General features: G+C 36.5%; 1 protein-coding gene across 1 annotated transcript in view; it reads left to right on the forward strand.

The window, feature by feature from the left end:
* LOC112127621 (atrial natriuretic peptide receptor 3) overlaps window positions 1–16,801 on the forward strand; it is a 71,784-nt gene that overhangs the window by 771 nt on the left and 54,212 nt on the right. The window lies entirely within an intron of this gene.

The following is a 16,801-nucleotide window of genomic DNA, read 5'->3' on the forward strand; positions in this document are numbered from 1 at the left end:
GCGTCGGGTAGCATCGGTTAGCGTCGCATGATATATATATATTTTTTTTTTTAAATAGCCGATAGTCGTCTAAGGAAAGGACATTGGTACAGTACATTTTATATGCAGTTTCAATGTATACTTCTCGAAACGTTCAAGATCTGTATGAATCAATAAATCTACAAATAAGCGTAAGAGTAAAGAGAAAAAAAGTTTTTTTGAGAAAGATTCTTCTAAACTTTGGCAACCCAAACTTGTGACCCCTTAAAAGTGGCTTTATGTGATACCCTGTTGAAAAATTAAAATTGAGATTTCGATTAAATTAGACTTTATTCTATTCAGACTGAAGTTTATTAATGAGATTTTTTACATCAAAAATTTAGATTGACTATTTCCATAATAGTTAATAAATTAATAAGTAATAACTATAATAAATAATACATTAATAGTTAATATATTACATAAATTGCAATAAGACATAAATATGTCGAGTTTTTTGTGACGAGAAACATTTTTTTTTTTTTTAATTAAATTTGTATNAAGGAAGATAGCAGAACAAATTTGTTTTTCTTCGAGAGATTTTTCTATTACTTCCGTTACTCGGTGAATTTGGTCTATTGTTGAGTGTCTTGCTCGGAATCCAAATTGGTGGTCAGGAATGATTTTCTTTTTTTCAACGATGTGTTTTATTCGTTTTAATAATAACTTTTCGAAGAGTTTAGACACTGTTGGTAGTAGCGATATTGGTCTATATGATTTGATCGTGACGAGAAACATCCGTGTAAAAGGAAACTAAGATTGGGCTAAGTAAGCATCCCTGGCGCACCACGGCCTCTACCTGAAAGATTTAGACATGGATTAATACCACCTCCACATTCGAAGTAGCACAACAATATAGAAAGTTTAGACGACCAGAACTTGAAAGAGACACCTTGTATAAGAAAAGAATGATCCACCGAGTTAAACGCCTCTTTTAAGTCAATATATACATATAATGATCTTAATTAATTTATATAACTATATAAATATATACTTCAAATGATTTTTAATCAATTATTATCAATTGCCAATTGAATGAGAAGTGCTAAGTACATTTAATTTAAAAGCTGTCTTACGAAATTGAAACCGTCAGACAGCGAGGATATACGAGTCAAGAAATGACTCACTACTAATTTTAAAATATATTGAAATTTAATCAAATCTATATCGACCTAATTTTTGCCTAATTAAAACACTCGTTGAAACATTTTTGACGGATGGCTCAAAAAATGACACATTTTGCGTTAAACTTGAAAAATAAATTCTTTTAAATAATAATAATGTGTGGTAAGTAGAGACCGTTAATCGATAATTATTCAGAAATCGTGTTTCCTCGCTTGCCCATTCCGAGTGGACGGGTCTGCATTAAGCATCAGGCCGTATGCCGCGCGTAAAAGAGCTAACCAATGAAATGCATCAGCCTGGTCTCCCACGCACTCCCTAGATAGAGAAGGCCACTCCCAGAATATTGGGGCTCCTCCGGCGTAAGAACTTCCAGGTCCGCTCCGGCCGCGGTTTTGTTTAAAGTGGAATTGCTAATCACTCCCTAGAGGAGACTGGAGACTGCCTTCGGTAAAGGACGCCATTTGTGTAGGCACCACCGACCACTATCCGTTCCCATCCGGCACTTCTCACGCATTCGTGTGACTCCGTCAGCGTAGTCTGAGCGTCCCCAACGCTATACGCTTCGATGGTCCGATCCTTCATCTCCCATGAGGCCGGGGTTGCAACAAAGGTTATACTTAAGTGCATGGGCGGATGACACAAATAGAAGAACAGCATCTTCTCTAAGTTCCCGCCAGGAGCATCAGCACTAACCACTACGAGTTCGTTCCCATTGTAGCAGGGGCTGGACTTTGGAACATTTCTGATGGTTATGCACCAACTCGTCTATGCAGACAGGATCTGGTATACTAACCCTCGTGTGATGATAAAACACCTGCCGTCCCCGGTCGACCCTGACGCCGACACGACTCCAGCTTATGTTTTAGAGAGATTGCCACGCCCTCAAGGCTGCACCATTATTTTGCGCCGAGATACACCACTTGTAACCAAGGGTTGGGAGAGGTCTCAAGGAAGAATGCCGAAGGACCTGGATTGAAACGGAAGTGAACGAAGACACGGGGCTCGCCTTTTCAGGCTACACCTCCCGCCTTGTCACTGTATTACCCATTGTCGCCGAAGTTCCACATTAAGTAGGCTAAATCTAAAGAGTTGAGGCGCAGTCTTAGCGTCCTCGTCCCTATACGATTCGGTGGTCCGATCCTTCCTATCCCGCGAGGCCGGGGGTGACAAGGAAGGTCATACGCACAGGCGTAGGTGGATGGTCACCAATATTGAGGAGCAGTAAAGAATACTCAGATATCAGATGAGCACAAGAGCAGCCAAAACAGAGCATTCTTGATTTCATCTTGCTACCATTTATACCGCTGACTTTCTTCTGCATTCCAATGCCATGATTACCTCCTATGCGAATGACACAGTAATTCCGCCTTCTAACATGAATCCTATCCAACCAACATCCAAAAACACTTTGTGCTTAGCAAAAAGTGGACAACAAATTAGGAAAAATGTGCCCATTGAAGAAAGTATTGATCTCCTCATCAACAACAAGTACCTTACACTCAGGTCATACAATTAAAACTCTATCTAGACATAAGGTTTATATGGAACCCACAAACAAGGCTTAAGAGACAACGACTTAACAAAAGATTGGAACAAATATGAAAAATTTTAGGAATTTTTTTTTTATTTATTTATTTTATTATTATTTTTTTACGAGGGTTCGCAACAGCAGAGGTCATATAAACCCTCAGGGTGCCGGTGTTTTTGAAAAAAAGCCCATTTGTAAGTATGTCGGATTCGAATGCAGGGCCGCTGGAATAGAACCCGGGACCTTCACCTTACGGTGATGAGCGCCATGTCAACGACTAAACCGTTGCGGCCACCGACGACCCCTTATATAAGTATTAAGTCCGTAAATTCGTAAGGTAGTTTAAGGTAGTTTTTTAAGGTAGTTAGTAAAATCTCCTGTATATTATTATTATTATTATTCATATTAATAAACGTCGCGTCTGTCGCGCGTGGTTTCTTAATTCATGCCGATTCCGCGACAGCGACTCGTGCTTAAATAATTCCACGATAAATTATTCCAATTTTAGTAAATGTACCGCCGAAGCGAGTACAATCAATTGTTAGTTAAATTCATTATGTCAAAAAATCGTATTCCGGTGTTTTGATTAATTTTCTACCAAACCATTAAAATTAATTTTTTAAATAAAAATAATTAATTTTTAATCACAGTTGGTTAATAATGCTCAAAATTGAAGTGCGTATGTCGCATTAAAATTAATTAAGGTTATTTTTTCTTAATTAAATTTTCTTAATTAATCCATAAAAACGGATATTCAATTAGATTTTTTTGCGATTATGTTTGACTGTCATGTACATTCGTAGCTAGTGGCGATTGCCACCCTTTTACACCCTCCATTTACCAGAAGCCATTGTGACAGATTTCCACCCGTTGGTTGTTAACGGGAGTTGTTAAACGTGACACGAGGGAATAAAAAGACCACTCGATCTGAAGCACGTTGCCAAAACTGTTACTGCTTTTGCTCATCAAAAAAAGACATGTAGGCAGTTCATGCATAATGTGTGGAGAAGGACGATGATATTCTCATTCTTCTAATTGGCACCAAAAGTTCTTAATAGTTTCCAGTTAATTTAATTTCTGTTAATCTATATGGAGCTTTTAGATGGTCGTACTAACCGTCATAATAGCTCAAGTGGTCCGGACAGTGATCGTGAGTTCGAATCCCGCTCGTAACAATAATTTTTCAACTCAACCATATTTTTCTTAATACATGAATTAATTTCCATTGTAGAGTATATTTATTTTATAAGTATAAGTTGGTAGAAGATTTTCTTTTTAAGGTGAAAAACTGTTCAAAAAGAATAACTTGTTAAAAAAATTTATTAATCAAAAAATTGAGATTAAATTGTATTAATTTTTGTGTAATCGTTACTTCATTTCACATGCAGAACTTTCGATAAATTGTAAAAAACCACACAGGGTTAAATTGTTTGGTTATTTCAAAACATCGTAAGAAGACTTTTTTTGTACAGGTAATTAGTTGTGTAACTAATAGTTAATTGTGTCAATTTTATTGTATTGAACGATTAGAATAAGATATGTAAAAGTCGAAGCATACTGTCTTACTGGTAGTCAGTATTGAGTGGAGTTGAGTTGACAGTGGTCAGTTGGTCACGAGTCAGTATACAGTTTAGAGTTAGTCACTGGTCAGTGCCCAGTAATGGGATTTAAATGAGCCACGAGAGGGCAAAACTTTATTAGATTTTTATGGAGCCTCTCAATATACGCCATATATACACGTATTTTTGTAATTATAATTTTTTGTGTAGCCGTATAAAGCCTGGATACATGTATACAGTAGACACACGTTATCTGAGGGGGATATGTACCAAGCACCACCGCGGAGGATAACAAACACGTCGAATTTCTGGTTTCGAAAACACTTTCTCCTATCTGCATACCAATCAGACTTTCTGTATCGCGTGTGCCTATTGAAAATGTTATGACTGAACTTATGTTATGCCTATTTCACATTGTTTTGTTCTTCAATAAAAATTACAATGTACGTTATCATACTTTTTATGTAAGGTCTTGGATGAGATGAACAAGCTACATAATGTTTATTCTACGCTGGAAAACAATATGTACATTCAACAGGTACGCAAACATGCTATTATGCAAACAAATAACAAAATATTACTAAGGCCTAAAAAAGATATAAAATATATTAAAAAATATAAATTAAATTGCCCAGTGAGAAGTAGATGGTGATGAATTAGCGGTTTGTCCTTTCAGCTTTCTCAAAAATCATGTTATAGGGGGCTGCTTTGTATAGTTTTTCAACTGCTGGAATTTCTGTTGGAGAGGGTCCATTGCTTGAGTTAGCAGTTGATTGGATCATATATATGCGATTCGATATTTCAGTTTTGAGCTATTTTTCCGAATATTTTTATTATTCATTCCTGTTGTTATTTATTTTTTAAATTTTATTATGTTTTATTTTTATTCCTTTTCTTCATCCCTCCTATGGTAGATTTGATTTCTTCGAATTCTTCATTAGTGAGTTCCCAACCGCGGATAAGTGAAAGCGCGGCGCAACATACCCTAGACAGATGTAATCAACACACGTACTCATGAAAACGTCGCAGTGTCAATAGACTACAGTCAACAAAATGTTTTTAGGAACATGTCGTTCCCGAGTACTCGTCACAAGACTAGAAGATCTTTAGCGTCCGCACCTGGCCTATTCGGCCTATCGGACGCTTTGATTCTCAAGATGAGAGCTGACGCACTTCCGCATACGACGGAATGGTGTTACCGCCGCAGCATTGGTGTAGAGGCGCCCCAGCCCCTAAGGGCCAAGACCACCTCGCTCTTCGCTTGTCCACTCCGAATGGTCGGGCCCGCATTGTGCATCGAGTCGTATGCCGCGCGCAAAGCGCTAACAAGCCGAAATACATCAGCCTGTTCTCCCGCGCGCTCCCTAGATAGGAAGGCCACTCTATCTCCCAGAGTGCAGGGGCTTTCCCAGCGTAGAAACTACCGGATCCGCCTCGGCCGCGGTTTTGTTTTAAGTGGAATTGCTAACCACCCCCTAGATGAGCACAGCCTACGGTAAAAACCTCTTGTCGAGCTGAGCCTACACCTACCATGCGCATTCGATGGACGCCATAGGCTCAGCCTAGGTGGTCCGATCCTTCGCTTCCCCAAGGGTACCACGCCGGTCATACACACAACAATGCAAAGCATACTCGAGTAGGAGAAACGGATTCACTACCCGTTTCCGTCTGCTTACTCACGCATTCGAGGGACTATTCAACATAATCATCGCGTCCTCAACGCCTATAGGCTGTCGTCCGGTCCGCCGTATCCCGTGAGGCCAGGTGTATAACGATGGCCATACGCAAACTTCACGAAGGTCACAAGTAGAAGACAACCTCTGTCTAAGTTCCCGTAGGGGGCGTCACCACGTACCACCACGAAACCATTCCCAGTGTAACTTTGGGCTGATTTTGGAACATTTAAGTTACCCCGTGGTACAAATGGCCCTACACCCTCCCCCGTCTATGCAGACAGGATCTGGTGCACTGGCTACAGACTCTGCTAAGGCACCCGCTGCCCATGCCGACCCTAGGCCGACACGAATACAGCTTGTGCTTTAGGGAGGTTGCCACGCCCTCTGCGCTACACCATTATTTTGTGCCCGAACACCCCCTTGCAACCAAGGGTGGGGAGGGGTCACTGGATAGAATGAAGGAACCCGGATTGAGAAAAGGGCCGTGGATGAGAACTCGAGGTGGGCCGTTTCGGGGTCTCGAGCCTCAAACCACACTAGTGGGCTACGGCTTCCAGGGTGGGTGTGTTTTTAGGAACAAGCACAGAGTAAAAAAGATATCTCATCCTTCAAAGTGACGCTCTTCAAAAAATATCCCATTGACAGCAACAGCACATGGGTGACGCTGCATTGGGGTTATAAGCAGGGCGTTGTCGTAATTACTTATCTTGGTGAAGTTGCCAAAGCTAAAAAGAAATTGCAGAATTTCAGTATTGCTTTATTTTAGTTGACCAAAGGGCTGTTTACTGTTAAACCAGTGTTTATAATGTGTGGCATCAGTACAGTCAAAAACCATCTTCTAGAACAGGCTAAAAGTATACAACTGTTTACTGTGAAAAGGCTATAGCTAATGAAAGTTACTTCAGGGATATAACCAGAGTGAGTCAATACTCCTTCCATTTCTGTAAATATTGTCATTGTAAAACAGAAACGATATGTAAATACATTGTTTTGTTGCAATATTGCTTTATTTTGACAGACCAAAGTAGGATTGTTTACTTTTAAACAAAATTTACAACAATGAGCTGTTCAGTCCATAGAGTCAAAAACCGTGTTCTGAAACGCTTAAGGTAGATACAAAATACTTTTGAAACTGAAAAAGCCAGAAAGTGCTAGTCAGGGTCATAAGCAAGGCGAGGCAACACTGCTTAGATTGCTTTAAATCATGTCAGGGTCAGATATAAACCAAACATGGAACAAGCTATAAAGTACAAAGTAGTTTTCAAAGTGGTTCAAAGAAGGCAATACAACTGAACTTAACCCTAACTACAATCAAATAGATTTTGGTATTGGTATTAAAAACACATATATTAAATCCATTGCAGAGCTCTTCAGTACATAGAGTAGCAAGAGAACCTTTGAAGATCATCCTCCATCTCAACTCGCCACGGTGTTGTCAAAATATGTTTCAAGATAGCTTTTTTGAGGCGCTAAAAAATCTAAGCGGCAGCAATTCAATTGTGAAATTTATTTGTGCTAATACATAATTTAATTAACTTATATACTATTGATATACAGGGTTTCCCTTTTACATGGCCGGCTGAATTTCTCTTGAACCAATGACACCAAATCGTGTTTAATATTTTTTAGGCTAGTTTCAAATTTTACCTTTTTTATGGAGAAAAATTACTTAATTAATTTTGTAAAAAGGGTACACCTCAGACTCAGTTCAACTTCAAAATTTCAAATATGACTCTATACGCCTGACACATCATTTTAAATGATTTGTTACGTTGAAAACAATGGTGCAATCGGGTTTTAAATTTGTGAAAAAAATGACAAAGTTAAGGGAAAAAGATTGAAAAATCCCATTTTGTTTGTTTCTTGTTAATGTCGATAATTTGCTTCTTCACTAAAGTAAACATTAATTGCCTTTATTGTTTACATTCTGTCATTGTTTATTAAACTCGCATTATGAGAGCAAATTTTAATTCCTGGAAGTAAATCAGTTTTAGAATAGTACCTATTCTTTACATTCAGTATTCCATTCAAAATGTGCGGAAGAGCACATTTTTCCGATCAACGCCGAGTTGATATGTACGACTGTTTTATTGATAGGTGGTGATATTGCACGTCTTGCAGTGTAATTGTACTCCCACAAATTTCCTGATGGCCCAAAAGTAAACTACAAAACGTTTATTCGTATTTCTCGCAATAAGTGGGGATAAGGATCAATTGCTGTTCCATCACAAAGAAACCGAAAGATTTACTATGTTCGCGAAAATCTGAATTTCCCTCTCCGAAATGTTGTGGAAAGGTTTAAGGTTTTTCAAAATATAAAATTAGAGATGTATTCCGGACAATTTTAAGCCACATCGCTCTCATCTTGTCCAGAGTTCTTCAGGATTCTGATTGTGACAAGCGACTAACGTTCCTTGCACAAATGTCGATTTGGAAGGCTGAAGAAAACGTTCATCCATACACCCTATGCACTGATGAATCGAAGCTCGCCTCTAATAGCATACTAAACCGTTGGAATTTTCGAACCCGTACTAAACCGAACTAAACCGAGAATTTCGTACTCTTGTCATCATCAGGTGGTTCGCAGTATTAACATGTGGTGTGAACTTATCGGAAATAAATTAATTGGGCCTTATTTGTACGAAAATATTTTAAATGGTACTCAGTTCCTCAATTTTGTGAGGTAGTTTTTATTAGATGTTCCTCTGCAACAACGACGAAGAATGATTCTCTAGCTTGATGGAAGCCCCGCAGCCAATTCTTTGCAGGTGGGACGTTGGTTGAATCATCACTTCCGGATAGGTGGATATTATCTATTATTATCTTATTAACGCCACTTGATAATTTTCTGTGGGGCCATATAAAAAACAGTGTCTACGCCAATCATAACCCAGCAAACTGATAGGATAGAAGCAAAGGGCCGAAAACATTTTTCATCTCTGTCGCTCTGAGCAACGGTGAAGAGTGGTTAAAAAAAAGCAAGACTTTGCATCTTTATGCAAGACAGGCAGTTCGAACATAAAATGTAATTAATAAACAGCAAATCAAATGGCTAAATTCTTTTTCCAACTTATTGTCATAACTTTGTTATTTTTTGACCAATTTAAAATCCGATTGCACATTGTTTTCAGTTTAAAAATCCTTTAAAATGATGTCAGGATGTATAGTGTCGTATTTGAACTTTTGTAGTTAACTGGGCCTATGGTACCCTGTATAATTTTTCTCCAAAAAATGTACAAATTTGAAAATATACTAAAAATATTAAACAGTTATTTTTTGATAGCGTCATTGGTTCAAGAGAAATGCAGCCGATCCATCTAAAATGGACACCCTGAATTTTATTAAAATTTATATGTTATTTATTTATACAAATTAAATTGTGATAATAATGTTTCAAATTGTGGGTTGGTTACTCCTTATGCACTACTTATTATTGTTACAGAAAAAAATAAGATACATATTATAAAGACGGAAACAGCCATAAGACAAGGTTTTCTGTGGATTTTAATTCGAAACCTTGAGTGAGAACTGGCTTAATGAGGTATGTTTCATTCTATACGATGAACTGTACAAGCAATATGATAGGATGTAAGATCATGTAGATTCCACAATTTTGGCACTTAACAAGTATTGTTAAATGGACGTGGTGTTCCGGTATGGGGTCTCCCATAGGCAAACACTACATAGAGTCGATAAAGTACACAGTACTTTTCACAGGGTCTTCAAACGTAAAAAAGTCACAATGACTTGAAAAGGCCATGAAAGGTGAACGACATTAGGCAGTTCGCAGTGATGAATATTATTTTAATCATATTTTTGATTGCATTTTTAATGTAAATCGCGGTGGTCAGGCCCGGATGCTTGGACGTCCCAGCCTTGACCATCTCGTCATAAATATAAAATGTTTACAATTATATATTATTGATATATTCACGCTGTATAATACAGAAAACGTTTAGTTTTCTCCATGTATAATACTTAAGAAAAATAGTCATTCAGAATCTGGAAACTACAATAGTAAGTGTAGGTCTAACGACGAATAATTTGCATAAAAATACCAGTTTATGAACATTTTGTTTATATTGAAATCACGACCCTAGAGAAGGCCACCTCTGATAAACTATTGGTTCAACCTTCGTTTTACTTACATTCTATATTCTAAGTTTAACCAGTCGTGGGTTCGATTCCCACCGTCGCCTCTGGCCTTTTTTTCCCGATAACCCCCACTTTGAACACACAAGAATTCGTACTATGGCTAATATGCAAGATCATAAGGCCAATAAAAAAAACCCCAAAATATAAAATAACCAATATTTAAATATTATCATACAAATTTATTGTGTGATTAATTATTGGATTTTAAATATAAATTTTCTTTCAGATGTTATACATACTATCTGCATAGTTCATCTTATGAAATGGAACATACCTCGTTAAGTAAGTTCTCTCACAAGATTTCCAATCAAAACCCTCCAAACGCTGAGCGTGACCTCTTTGTGTGAAATTCGCATTTAGAAATGATTAACTGAGGCTAAAGTCGCCTTTGATGAAAAGACGAAATGAGCAGAATCGAGTCAAATATCTTACCACGTTTCTGTGTATAAGGAATTTTACATTTACGTGATAAAGTTAACGTTTCTTGTGTCTCTCAATCATTTTCAACAACCTTGACTTCAAAAGGAAATTTTCAAAATTCCCTTCAAAATCTTCATCTTCAAAACCCAATTCAGGCATACCTATTGGGTTGTCCGGAAAATAATGCAGGATTTTGGTATTAAACAAAAAAAAAGAAACTAGTTACTTTAAAGCAATGTTCTTTAATCAAAATAATTTCCCATACNCAAATGAGTAATCCTGTAAACGTAAACAGAATATTTTATATAGATTTTTTTTAATGAAAACTTAAAATCCTGCATTATTTTCCGGACAACCCAATATTAACAAATCCAAAATACTTTTCTTTGTTCTGTTAGTTAATTAAAATAAGCTTACAATGAGAAAATCATTTATAATTTATACATAAAACAAAACCAGATGTGATCTTTTTTTTCGTCTTCGTTTATTTTTATCTACAACGATGTATGTATTATACACAATCAGCAGATTGGATTTTAATTTATGATAGCGGCATTATGGGCGTTATAGAGAAAGCTACCCATTGGTAGCCGCTCTGGATTAATAAAATAATATTAATCGTAATAAGAGGTCTCTCAACCATATTCTTTTCAGACGTGGTAATTGTGGGGAATGGAGAAATCGTATTTGTGTGTTAATGTAATTTACTATGAAAACGTCTGTAATATGTTCGGATGGTTGAAAAAACAGTTGGCATATTAAGATCTCTGTGAATTGTGTTATTGCTTACGTCAAAAGGGGCAGAAAACTGTTATCTTTGAATATTGGAATATTTGGCCGATCCGAGCTTGACACCCGTATAGCCAAATAGATATGTTTATATCGAAAGTTTTGATTTTAATGGTAATTTTGATTGTCGGTTGAGTAGGTGAGAAAGTATTTTAAATCGTTTGAGAGAATTCCAGGTTAGTCATTTACCAAATGTAAGTCCTAAAATAGTAGTCCTAAATAGAAAACTTTGTCGGATTGAAGAACAGGTATTGTATAAGGATATGCTAAGACAAGTGTTACGGCGAAGTACTTTCTCAAAATCAAATTTATGTTTGAGTTTATGACAATGCTGGGAAAGAGCTGTTCCTGTTTGTCTCTGTCCCTACAATCATATTCATGTTGTCTACATCGATCCTTGAGTAACTGTTTGATTTGTCCATAATACTCCCTTTCACAGTTCTTGCAAGGCAATTTGTAAACAACATTAGTACATAGTTCAGTACTGGGGACTTCAATTTCGAGAAAAACATAGTTTCTGAGATTGTCCTTGTATCTAAATGCAAATGTAAAATTAAAATTAGACGTTCTATTCCTAACCAAATTTATCAATTTATTAGAAATTTCCTTAACAAAGGTAATTGTTCTATATATATATATATATATATACTTGAAATATGTATGGTCACTACTCCTATCAGCTACATTTGTATTGCAGTTAAACATTAGAATTCTATCGTTTAATAATTTTTTGACTGGAGATAGAGGATAATCATTCTTGACTAGAATATTGATCACAGTCTTTTTACAATCACGGTGGAGTTGAGGAGAGCTCAGTTTGAATACTCTGCCAATTAAATTATAAACCACATTAAATTTTCACTTAAATGAATGGAAGGAATTGAAATTGAGAATCCTTTCAGAAGATGAAGGTTTCATGTACCATTTTGTAGTTATTACATTGTTCAATCTAGAAACTAACAATTCCCCATTATTTTCTTTTTCCTTTGTGAATTGTAAATTATTGTGGTAATCATCAAACACTCTCAAGACAAATTCTACATGAGCAATTGGAACATTTAAAAATAAATCATCTACATATTTCTTTATGCATTTAATTGTGAATGGCAATGAGTTAACGCCCAATCTAACAAGTCATTCATGATGACTAAATCTGCCAGCACTGGGGAAAATCTTCCACCCATTGCCAGTCCATGTTAGTATGTAGAATATCCCTTTTTTTAGATCCCTTTATTCAATATTTATCAAGAAGGCTGATATTACACTCAACTATAGACAAAATAATTCTAGTAATTTCCGGACGGGACAGTGCCGATGAGTCGCCCACGACGCCAGTGTGGAGACCCCGGATTATCTGCGGGTTTACTAACACATGTAACAGTATTAACAGGAAGAGTAATAGTGACTGATTGTTGACTGGGGCCGATAACATTAATGAAAGAGGATCTTTCGCGCGCAATGGACGAGGCGAAATTTACGGTGTTGGAATCGGACTCATCCTCAGTTAGCGTAACGAGAGGAAAAGGCAGTACAAAATAAATTTAAAAAAATATAAATATAAATAAATTAAAACAGGAGTGCCCATCTTTCCCAAATAATAGATTGTCCAAAGAAGAGAACACCGCTGATAACGCCGTACCGCCTCGACAGCAAAGCTAACGAAGCCAGATAAGACCAATAAGTCTAGTCAACATAACATATTTGTTTACTACGCAGAGAAAACATTTATTGTCGCTCACGCGTGAACTATTATTATTACATCAATTGATAAATACAACTGACGGTAATACCTACTGAAAAGCGGTCAAATTCCTGGCGGCAAACGACTACAACTACCACTGCTGCCAGCTGGAAGAGGATAAGTGCTTTTGCGTTTTCATTAGTCATTAGAGGTCTTCACCAAACCACGTCAAATAACGAGATAAAATACGAGCTGCGGAAAAACACTATCAAATCAGTGCTTCGTCCAGCGACGAAACACAGCACTTACCTTCTATTTTTGTTGTCCCCGAGAAAAATAAAAATTCCAGAAATATATTTTAGGAATGATATTTCTTGTACACGATGGTAAAACGTTGAGGGAACACGAAGACGCGCTAATATTGCACAGTGCACTAGATATCCTAAGACTACGATCACACACGTGCATTTTGGAACCATCCACACAGAGGCTTGAAGGGAAGATCAACATCAATCCTTGCCAAATACAAGGAGTGTGCTACTCACAAGGAACTGAAAGAGGTACGGAAGTAAAGACACCAGCAAGGCATATTCAACGCAACAATCGTACAATCACAACCAGCGATGACACCGAACGACTTCCCAGGACTTCCCGTCAGAAGAAAGGCACCTCCACCATCTATCAAAAAAAGATCTACCATCCCGGACACTACTACATTTTCACCAGCCTGGGAGAAAACCTCAACGCATCACCTCAGATATGCTCATGTCGCTAGCAATGCACCCACCAATAACCCCCACATCACCTTCTTCCTTAGTGATTTTAAATCATTTATCTCTTCTCTGATCTCCCTACTCACTACCCTTGTAGATGAACACCTCCCCCCCAAGCTCTCCCGCTGAATCATTTACCCTCCAACCAACTCACAGTTCTGCTCTGGAACTCAAACGGAATATTGAAGAACAAAGTACGAACACTTACACGACGTGTACCACAAAATTGAAAGGATACATTCTTATATCTCTCTAAATGGAGGAATTCCATTCGACACGAGAATTGTACATCGAGTCTTTGGGACCATCGATCCTATTATTGGAGGATTAATTATCGTGAGGGGCCTACATCATAATACTGAGTAACTCATTTACCCTCAATTAGATTCATATATATATATATACGGAAATGCTATGTGCAGAACTGTAAAACAAAACAGCCGATTGCGAAAATTGCATGGAAATAGAAATAATTATTTATTGACTTNATATATATATATATATATATATATATCCGGCATGTAGAGTTTGTTCGATGAGGCCGAATTAATTGAAGAGCGGCCTGGATGCAAGGAATGTTATCTAATAAGAGAGCTGGTTTTGGTCTGGAAACTAGTATTTGGGTTTTTTGTTCCGATTGTTGCATTGCAGCAAAAAGGATGTTTTACTGTTTATATAACTTAGTAGATTTCTCGTTTATTTATTTTATTTTCTGTATATTGAGAGTGAATGTAATTATTGGCGTGAAAATGTAGTATGAGAGGCCGATATGATAATTTATACAGTAGGCATGTGTAAAGGATAATGGAGGAATACTGACTACTTCACCACCCTGCTTGACTGAATGTTGGGTAAACAGGTAATAATGTATTTAAAAATAAATGAGAGTGTGCGTAGGTTTTAACTGCATGCATTGGTGGCCGAAATGTCCTAGCTGTTGACAGTATCTGGAGCCTAACTTCGGCGGCGGCACAGGACAGAGGTCTAACTCCAGACAGCTAAAACCCTAGGTGATTCTCACTGCTTGCCGCAATAAGTCAATTTAGTATGTATGTTTGGTTGTACATATATACACCGATTTAAGCTTATATACATCAATCAATTTAATATGCGTTATTATTTACGAAATTTTCGAAAGGCATGGTCGATGAAACGAATCAGACGACCTTATTGAACAGACCGTAAAGGGATTATCCGGTAGTCCTTAAGTTTTTACCCTGTTCCAAGATAATTTGATTTTTTTGCATATTGAAAAGGAATAAGGAATCCCTTAATCTGATTTGCCGTCCGTTGAGTCCATTTGCCGAATGATGAAAACAAAAGCTCTTTCCCTATCTCATCCAGTGGCTGTATTATTCATGAATGAAATTGAAATTTTGCTTTCAATAGTGTAGGATGCATTTACATAAAATATTAAGAAAGATATTTTGTTTAAAAAATACTTAAGGGGAAAAATAATGTTTTGGTATGATTATTTCCGTAAGTGATTTTCAATATAATAGTAGATATTCGTATAAACATTTTTTTTTAAATTTATTATTCAAATTTTTGAAAATTTCAATTGATACCACATTAAGAATATTGATATTAATATAGTAAAATTATTATATTATTATATTAACAAATGTAATGTAAATAAAATGCAAACATAATAATAACTGTACTATAGTTTCAATGGATTATAACTAGAAAGGGGGTTGTTTGCCTGTTAATTGAGTAACTCAACTGTAAGGTACATAATTCGCAAATTATGTACACTACAAGGTTGATTTGAATCCCACCAATAACAAGAATGTTCCATAATTAAGGAATAATTAACGAATAAATTATTTAAAATGGTTACAAATAAATTAGTTTATTTTAATAAATTTTTAATAATAAGAATTAATTTATCTACTTTCAAATTATTAGTGGGTAAGAAATGAACGTTCAATTATTTCGAGATGGGTGATAAAATGGTGTGAAAAAAGGGAGAAACTGAAAATCAATAATACACAAAAATAGACTATTTATCATAGACAGAGTGTTCACAATGAGGTACAGGCTCTACACGAAACTAAAAAACAAAAAATAGGATATTTGATAGATCCGATATTAGGAAAAATAACAAATAAGAGAGAGAACGAGTAAATATAGTTATTTACTAAATACAATACTCAACAAAACCGAACAGAATACTTATTAAACAAAATAAAAAATCATATACAAGGATTTATGTATTTCACTCCATAGCAAACTTCCTTTTTGCTGATTTTCTCCTCGTCCTTATTTCGCATTTTTCTGCTAAGATTCTAGCAATAGCCTGCCATCAAGTTAACGTTACATTTTTCTTTGTGCCATTGCCTCATTTTCAAGCAATTTAAAGAGTCGAGAATGTTTTACACAGATTTATAGTAGTTGGGTTTTAACCAGGAAGCTTTGTAATACTTACTTGAAGATAATCCACGCGTGATTTTAAATGTATTTCATTGTTGCCTCAAACTCTGGGTCGTCATCAGGTTGCCAATCTATGATCCTATGAAAATCTCCTGTCATTTTCACGTTTGTGATTTTAGGGAATTTATTCAGGAGATATTGAAAACAGTCCTCCTATTGGTAATGTCATTTCATTAATCACATATTATTGCGTAAGTCCCAGTTTAATGCGTGAATATAGAACGCTTTTCGGCTCAAAAATGGGGTGTTTTCTTTTAGAAAAGTGTGTGGTGATTAGTGACCGTTAATCGATAACTATTCAAAAATCGTGAGATGTGGTCTGGTGTGATGTAGGTTTCAGAAAAACATTTTCTTTAGCGTGCCCAGGCACTCTCAACACGACACGCAAGAATGGCACAATTACACAGAAGACAAACACTTTGAGCCCTGAACATGATCTTAATAAAGATCGAAACGTTGGCACCATAAAGAAAATGTTTTTCTGAAACCTACATCACACCAGACCGCATCTCACGATTTCTGAATAATTACTTTTAGAGAATATTTCTATAGCCGAATATTTTGTCTTTGCTCGTCTGTCCCACCACCTCACTGAGTAAGCATGGCAATTTTTTGTGTCCAGACTACTGTTGGTCGAGTAG

This window comes from Cimex lectularius, unplaced genomic scaffold, assembly GCF_000648675.2.
Source record: "Cimex lectularius strain Harlan isolate CLEC.00 unplaced genomic scaffold, Clec_2.1 scaffold165, whole genome shotgun sequence".
Classification (NCBI taxonomy): Eukaryota; Metazoa; Arthropoda; class Insecta; order Hemiptera; family Cimicidae; genus Cimex; species Cimex lectularius.